The sequence below is a fragment of the Hippoglossus stenolepis genome, chromosome 10 (assembly GCF_022539355.2).
Source record: "Hippoglossus stenolepis isolate QCI-W04-F060 chromosome 10, HSTE1.2, whole genome shotgun sequence".
In the NCBI taxonomy this organism is placed as follows: domain Eukaryota; kingdom Metazoa; phylum Chordata; class Actinopteri; order Pleuronectiformes; family Pleuronectidae; genus Hippoglossus; species Hippoglossus stenolepis.
In genome coordinates this window covers 6,674-15,751 of record NC_061492.1, presented here as the reverse complement: position 1 = coordinate 15,751, position 9,078 = coordinate 6,674, and the positions used below count along the sequence as shown (strand labels likewise).

The following is a 9,078-nucleotide window of genomic DNA, read 5'->3' as shown; positions in this document are numbered from 1 at the left end:
AACCACACGGAGACACTAACCTGCTTCCTCTTTAAACCAGACTCATTCTATTTCCACTTATCATTCATGACAGGTAACTCAGTCAACTCAGCATATATGATGATGAGATTTAACTGCTCATCTATCATGTCAGGAACAGCTGATTCACGGACAAGGTAGTACCTCATCAGTAGAACTTCACCTCCTTAGCTCAACACCCATTAAATCCAGGTCCACCAATTGCTTGACCATGTCAAATCCACAAAGGTTTTTATTAGCTCTGCACCAAGCTACACACAATCAGAGATTTCACCCATATACGGATTCTGGGTCTACTATCAGTCACCAACAGACCATCTCTCACAATATCAAAGAAAATGTGGCTTTACTTAATTTTGCTGCCAAACCAACCAACCAGCTGACAGCAGTGAAAACATAACCTCTTTTGTGGAGGTAACAGTGTTAAGTTGTGCTGTATTTCCTCAATGAAAGAAAGTTACCTCTGTGTCATTCTGATTTCTCCACATCACTTCCTGTCCCTCCCTCTGATCCACAAAACACAGCAGAGACTGGAGCTGGTTCTTCATATTCAACATGACGCCACCTCGTCTCATCACATCCATCATCACTGTGTTCTGGATTAAGGGTATCATTCCTTCATTAAGCCACTTTTACAGTTTCCTTTCTAAATGAATCTTCATAGGTCCCAGTAGTGAGGAACTGAGATGTAATATTTATGTTCACTTTCATTGATTGCATATTTCTTACTGTTGCTTTCCCTGGAATTTATTCCAAGTGCACTAAATGTTTTTAACCACTAGTAACAAGAAGTTAGAGCCTGAATTCTCTCTTTACAGGTGTTTACCTCAGTAATGAAAAACCAGTGTTTCAGACTCCAGCCGACCTGTTGATGAAACCAAATGGTGAAGTCAACCTGAGATTAACACATCAAATCCCGAGCTATGACAGGATTCTCTGGTACCAGCGCTCAGCAGGAGACAGTTCCCTGAAGCTGATTGGCTATGTTTATTTTGAATCACCCAGTATTGAGCCAAATTTTACGAGCCGCTTCAATGTGAGTGGAAATGGAAAGAAAACAGCTTTTCTTCAAATCAAGAACCTGAAGCACCCTGAGGACAGCGGAGAATATTTTGGAGCAGCAACAATACACAGTAATAAAGATGGAGAGAGCCGTCGTTCAAAAACCTCCATAAATGATGCAGCAGATAACAGCACGAAAAACCACGACACAGCTTCAAAGCTGAGAGAAACACAGCGGATCAGACTCCAGAACACACAAGAAACAATTAAGTTGTTTTGTTAATACATGTTCTTTATATTTGCTTGTATTTGTTTTCTAATAAAGTTTATAATTATATCATTCGAATATAATCGAAGTCCCCACGAATGAGGTCAGACGAGGTTGAACACTTAACGTTGCTCCAAAGAGGAGATAACATGGATATATGAGAGGAGATGGATTTGAATGTGGTGGACAAAAATAAAAGGAATATCTGTCAACATAACAGAATTCAGGTTAACAGCACCACCAACTACAAAGTTCTGACTTTTACATCCTCCTCTAGGTGGCACTGGTGCTAAAAAGAAAAACACTCTCCAGCTTAACACACAGAGCGATAGAATGAGATGTAAATGATGTTTTGATTCAGAGGACTCTGACACATAGTCAGTCGGTGCTCATTCAGACAGAGTCAACATGACAACAGTATTCCTGCTTTCTTGGCTCATTGGTAATCACTTGAACCCTTCAGGAATACCACTTCATTTAAAGTGTCAGCACTGATTATTTCTTCTCTCTGTTTCTAGGTGTTTGTCTGGGTCTTGACGTCCGTCAGTCTCCCTCTGACCTCGTCACAAACCCTGGTGACAACGTGCAGATTTCCTGCAGCCATGATAGAACTAACTACAGGGTGATGCTCTGGTACCAGCGCTCACCAGGAGACACAGCTATGAAACTCATCGGATATTTGTATTTCCAAGATGCAACAATGGAAGCACCTTATGATAAGGAGTTTGAAATCACTGGAGATTTGAGAGGGGATACAGCAAAGAATGGCTTTCTCCTAATCAAAGCAGTCAGAAAAGAGCACAATGCAGTTTACTACTGTGCAGCAAGAGAAGCACACTGAATGAAATCCCCTCGCTACTGAACAAAAACCCTGCACCTTTTATCATGGATGCTTTTGAATGAGACGCTGAATACACTGCTGCCAGACACCTGCTTTAGTGGTTTGATTTTTGTTTGACACAATTATATATTATCATTAGTTAATGCAGCAGTTTATCTATTCATTTTTTGCATTTTTTTCTGAATTATACTCAAACCAGACAAGTACAATTTCTAATGTGATGAAATAAATTAAAAGCAACACATCTTCAGGGGAATCAGGTGAATGGCAGACTGTATATAAATGAACCACACGGAGCCACTCCTCTTGTCTATGTTACGTTCACTTCCTCTTTAAACCAGACTCACTTCTAACTCCACTTTTCATTCATGACTTTAGAGAAACTCAGATCTCATCATGATGATTAGATTTCTCTTTTGCTCTTTCCTCACAGGTAACAGCTGCTTCACTGTGACGTGACTTTTTAACTGTATGCACCTTCACCTCTTCAGTCGATCTGTCCCTCTGTGCTTACAGCAGGTATTTCTCTGGGACTTCAGGTCCACCAGTCTCCCTCCGCTCTCATCAGAAAGGCTGGTGACGCTGTGCAGCTCGTCTGTACCCACGGACAGACCGACTACACAGGGATGCTGTGGTACCAGCAGTCACCCACAGACCAGGCTCTAAAACTCATCGGATATGTGGCTTTACTTAATTTTGCTGCCAAACCAACCAACCAGCTGACAGCAGTGAAAACATAACCTCTTTTGTGGAGGTAACAGTGTTAAGTTGTGCTGTTTTTCCTCAATGAAAGAAAGTTACCTCTGTGTCAATCTGATTTCTCCACATCACTTCCTGTCCCTCCCTCTGATCCACAAAGCAAAGCAGAGACTGGAGCTGGTTCTTCATATTCAACATGACGCCACCTCATCTCATCACATCCATCATCACTGTGTTCTGGATTAAGGGTATCATTCCTTCATTAAGCCACTTTTACACTTTCATTTCTAAATGAATCTTCATAGGTCCCAGTAGTGAGGAACTGAGATGTAATATTTATGTTCACTTTCATTGATTGCATATTTCTTACTGTTGCTTTCCCTGGAATTTATTCCAAGTGCACTAAATGTTTTTAACCACTAGTAACAAGAAGTTAGAGCCTGAATTCTCTCTTTACAGGTGTTTACCTCAGTAAAGAAAAAACAGTGTTTCAGACTCCAGCCGACCTGTTGATGAAACCAAATGGTGAAGTCAACCTGAGATTAACACATCAAATCCCGAGCTATGACACGATTCTCTGGTACCAGCGCTCAGCAGGAGACAGTTCCCTGAAGCTGATTGGCTATGTTTCTTATAAAAGACCTACTATTGAGCCAAATTTTCCAAGCCGCTTCAATGTGAGTGGAAATGGAGAGAGAACAGCTTTTCTTCAAATCAAGAACCTGAAGCACCCTGAGGACAGTGGAGAATATTTTGGAGCAGCAAGAATACACAGTAATAAAGACGGAGAGAGCCGTCGTTCAAAAACCTCCATAACAGATGCAGCAGATAACAGCACGAAAAACCACGACACAGCTTCAGAGCTGAGAGAAACACAGCGGATCAGACTCCAGAAAACACACAAGAAACAATTAAGTTGTTTTGTTAATACATGTTCTTTATATTTGCTTGTATTTGTTTTCTAATAAAGTTTATAATTAAACAGTAAAATATAAACACCCCAAAATATCCCTAAAGTCTTTGCAAAACAATGTCTAATACAATACTTTTATTCCTCTTTATATTTTGAGTCAAGTGACCTGTTGCAGTGACAGGGGGTAGGGGTGGGCGCTATGACCTAAAGTTAATATTACAGTATTTCTTCCACTTTTTGGACAGTTACAGTTTTATATCATGGGATCACTTTATCACTTTTCTTCACACACAAACTGACAATCACGTTAATTTAGTTTCTAATCGATGGAGTCAGATCATGAATTCGGATGGTTCTGGTCACTGAGACCAAGATCCTGGCTGTACGCGTCTGAGTGTGGCAGGTGAATGAGGAAGAGAGTCAACCAACAGATGGAGGCACAGCACATGAATTACAGCTGCTGTCGTGAGGATGTGGTGATGACACACACACACACACACACACACACACACACACACACACACACACACACACACACACACACACACACACACACACACACACACACACACACACACACACACACACAGCCTTATTCTTCTCAGAGCAGCGCTTTCCTCACATCAGTTCTTCACGATGCCTTCACCTGTGCAAACATTTGTTTTGCTCTTCATCGGTTTTTATTGTAAGATGTAGAATTTTGTCTTTAATTTCATGAATACTCATTTTCTATATTTCTTTTTCATCTAAGAAACTCTGATATTTGTTTTTTTGCTCAGAATCAATAATATTTTATAAATCTGCTTTTTTCCCATGAGTCAAGTGAGCGCTGTTACTTTTCAACAGTCTCCTCCCAGATAGTGAAGGAGAACACTGTGGTCCAAATCGACTGCAGTCACAATGATAATAACCTTCAAGTTATGCTCTGGTATCAGCAGAGTAAGGACCGTCTGTCTTCCCTCATTGGGTACGGATATGCAAACAACGCCCAAAACTATGAGACTCATTTCAAAGAACAATTCAAGCTGAGCAGAGAAAGCACCACAACAGGAGAGCTAGTTATTAACAGGGCAAACCTGTCACACACTGCTGTTTATTTCTGCGCTGCCAGTACACAGTGATGTGGTTCAATTCGACTCCACTACTAAAAACCTAATGGTTTTACTGTGCATGAGATTTGAGCATCTGCATGATAAGCCACTTGTGTCGCTTCACAGACTCTCACTGGAGGAAGCTGTGTTTCTTCTGCAGCAGCAGAAACATGGAGGGCGTCTCCAGCTGCGATTGGATTTCTCCTGCTCTTATTTCCATGTGAGTAAAGAGCTTTCTAACTGTGTTGTTAAATTCATACAGCAAATTTAATAATGCTTTTTTTACACTGTGACTTTGGTGTTGACTACATTTAAACTTTGAGTGTTTTTTTTCTCCACCAGATCAAACACAGAGTGTGAGGTTCGAGCCGTCACTTCCAAGAATAGTCAACAAAGCAGCCAGGGTAGAGATCAAGTGCAGTCACAATGACAACAACCTCTTGGTAATGCTCTGGTACCACCAAAAAGAGACAGGGTTGATGAGCTTGATTGGATACAGCTACTCCGGCAGTGATCCCGTCTATGAGCCGCAGTCAGATAAACACTTTGAGATTACAAGGGAGAACGTCCTTGCAGGAGGTCTGATCATTCGCAGTGCGGATCCAGCAGATTCAGCTGTGTATTTCTGCGCTGCCAGTACACACTGATGTGGTTTAATGTCACTCCATCAATAAAAGCCCTGTTCCTGTTGGCAGGGTGCAGATGCTATGAGGTAGGCTGGTGGAATTGTTGGCTCAAAGGAGTTAAACTACTGTTCTGACAACTCATTACCAACTCAGAGTGTCACTTAAACTAATCACAAAAATTTAAAATGATGCGTTGGAGGGGTGATGCATGGACTGTAAATATACCCCAAAACTTTTTTATGCTGCATGACATCATCAGGATCATTTGTATCATACGATGACAGCTGATAGGTCGATCTAATGTGAGCTAAACAAGTCATAACCAAGTACACTTCAGAAACATACAGCACGACAACTTTCACACATGTGAAACACAGCATTGACACTAAACACACTCGTTCGAGCGAGCAGATAAAACACATGTTGGCACAAGCAGAAAATTATTGTCTTGCTAAAATGAAGCTGTAATTCTGTCTGAATGAATCCGGAGCAGCAGCAGAGTCAGACTGAAGAGACCATTAGTGACCATGAACTACAAAAGGTTTGGGGAAGCAGCTTTCTGTTGTTGTGACAATATAAACAACTCAAGAGCTATTTCTATGGTTTCTACTATTAATAAATTGTATCCTTATTTCAAACACCATTGACTTTTTATATCTTTTGCTAGTTTTATGCTTTTATCCTAACTCTTTGTTTTAGTGCCTGTTCTTACTGATCCATCTTATTTTATGTCTTTTATTTTATTGTAAACACTTTGAGTTGCATTTTAAGTATGAAAGGTGCTGTATAAATAAAGTTTATTATTATATATTATTATTATTAATGGTGGACCGTTAGCAGAGAGGCTAATCTTAGCTTACCCACTAAAGTCCAGAGGAGCAGCAGATGGTTCCAGAAACAAAATGTCTGCTTCATGTTTGAAGTTAGCATCACAGGTGATGAGCCACCGCCTCCTCAACCGCTGTCAGCTCGATGAAATCATCGTAATTCCTCCTCACATCCGTCCTGGAGTCTAATAATAACTTCACCTTTAAACTGTTAAGTTGAGTTTCTGTTATTCTCACTGTTTACAAAATTTTCCAACGACAAGTCACAAAATTTCTTCGATATTATCAAAGTCCCCACAAATGAGGTCAGACGAGGTTGAACACTTATCGTTGCTCAAGAGGAGATAACATGGATATATGAGAGGAGATGGATTTGAATGTGGTGGACAAAAATAAAAGGAATATCTGTCAACATAACAGAATTCAGGTTAACAGCACCACCAACAACCACTAAGTTCTGACTTTTACATCCTCCTCTAGGTGGCACTGGTGCTCAAAAGAAAAACACTCTCCAGGTTAACACACAGAGCGATAGAATGAGATGTAAATGATGATTTGATTCGGAGGACTCTGACACACAGTCAGTCGGTGCTCATTCAGACAGAGTCAACATGACAACATTATTCCTGCTTTCTTGGCTCATTGGTAATCACTTGAACCCTTCAGGAATACCACTTCATTTAAAGTGTCAGCACTGATTATTTCTTCTCTCTGTTTCTAGGTGTTTGTCTGGGTCTTGACGTCCGTCAGTCTCCCTCTGACCTCGTCACAAACCCTGGTGACAACGTGCAGATTTCCTGCAGCCATGATAGAACTAACTACAGGCAGATGCTCTGGTACCAGCACTCACCAGGAGACACAGCTATGACACTCATCGGATATTTGAATTACCAAGATGCAACAATGGAAGCACCTTATGATAAGGAGTTTGAAATCACTGGAGATTTGAGAGGCGATACAGCAAAGAATGGCTTTCTCCTAATCAAAGCAGTCAGAAAAGAGCACAGTGCAGTTTACTACTGTGCAGCAAGAGAAGCACACTGAAAGAAATCCCCTCGCTACTGAACAAAAACCCTGCACCTTTTATCATGGATGCTTCTGAATGAGACGCTGAATACACTGCTGCCAGACACCTGCTTTTGTGGTTTGATTTTTGTTTGACACAATTATATATTATCATTAGTTAATGCAACAGTTTATCTATTTTTGTAGTAGTTTTTTGTGTATTATACTCAAACCAGACAAGTGCAATTTCTAATGTGATGAAATATATTAAAAGCAACACATCTTCAGAGGAATCAGGTGAATGGCAGACTGTATATAAATGAACCACATGGAGCCACTCCTCTTGTCTATGTTACGTTCACTTCCTCTTTAAACCAGACTCACTTCTACCTCCACTTTTCATTCATGACTTTAGAGAAACTCAGATCTCATCATGATGATGAGATTTCTCTTTTGCTCTTTCCTCACAGGTAACAGCTGCTACACTGTGAAGTGACTTTTTAACTGTATGTACCTTCACCTCTTCAGTCGATCTGTCCCTCTGTGCTTACAGCAGGTATTTCTCTGAGGGTTCAGGTCCACCAGTCTCCCTCCGCTCTCATCAGAAAGGCTGGTGACGCTGTGCAGCTCGTCTGTACCCACGGACAGACCGACTACACAGGGATGCTGTGGTACCAGCAGTCACCCACAGACCAGGCTCTAAAACTAATCGGATATGTGGCTTTACTTAATTTTGCTGCCAAACCAACCAACCAGCTGACAGCAGTGAAAACATAACCTCTTTTGTGGAGGTAACAGTGTTAAGTTGTGCTGTATTTCCTCAATGAAAGAAAGTTACCTCTGTGTCATTCTGATTTCTCCACATCACTTCCTGTCCCTCCCTCTGATCCACAAAGCAAAGCAGAGACTGGAGCTGGTTCTTCATATTCAACATGACGCCACCTCGTCTCATCACATCCATCATCACTGTGTTCTGGATTAAGGGTATCATTCCTTCATTAAGCCACTTTTACAGTTTCCTTTCTAAATGAATCTTCATAGGTCCCAGTAGTGAGGAACTGAGATGTAATATTTATGTTCACTTTCATTGATTGCATATTTCTTACTGCTGCTTTCCCTGGAATTTATTCCAAGTGCACTAAATGTTTTTAACCACTAGTAACAAGAAGTTAGAGCCTGAATTCTCTCTTTACAGGTGTTTACCTCAGTAATGAAAAACCAGTGTTTCAGACTCCAGTCGACCTGTTGATGAAACCAAATGGTGAAGTCAACCTGAGATTAACACATCAAATCCCGAGCTATAACACGATTCTCTGGTACCAGCGCTCAGCAGGAGACAGTTCCCTGAAGCTGATCGGCTATGTTTATTTTGAATCACCCAGTATTGAGCCAAATTTTACGAGCCGCTTCAATGTGAGTGGAAATGGAAAGAAAACAGCTTTTCTTCAAATCAAGAACCTGAAGCACCCTGAGGACAGCGGGGAATATTTTGGAGCAGCAACAATACACAGTAATAAAGATGGAGAGAGCCGTCGTTCAAAAACCTCCATAAATGATGCAGCAGATAACAGCACGAAAAACCACGACACAGCTTCAAAGCTGAGAGAAACACAGCGGATCAGACTCCAGAAAACACACAAGAAACAATTAAGTTGTTTTGTTAATACATGTTCTTTATATTTGCTTGTATTTGTTTTCTAATAAAGTTTATAATTATATCATTCGAATATAATCGAAGTCCCCACGAATGAGGTCAGACGAGGTTGAACACTTAACGTTGCTCCAAAG

At 40.8% G+C, this 9,078-nt stretch overlaps 1 long non-coding RNA gene across 2 annotated transcripts; it reads left to right on the top strand.

Moving 5' to 3' along the window:
- The first annotated feature begins 2,324 nt into the window (after positions 1-2,324).
- On the top strand, positions 2,325-3,741 carry LOC124852621. 2 transcript variants are annotated; one of them, XR_007033012.1, is made up of 4 exons: positions 2,325-2,562; positions 2,646-2,883; positions 2,989-3,076; positions 3,288-3,741. It is a non-coding gene; the product is annotated as an uncharacterized LOC124852621 (long non-coding RNA). The 2 variants fall into 2 exon arrangements; XR_007033013.1 differs by having other exon boundaries at positions 2,994-3,076; positions 3,288-3,740.
- Positions 3,742-9,078: the final 5,337 nt, after the last annotated feature.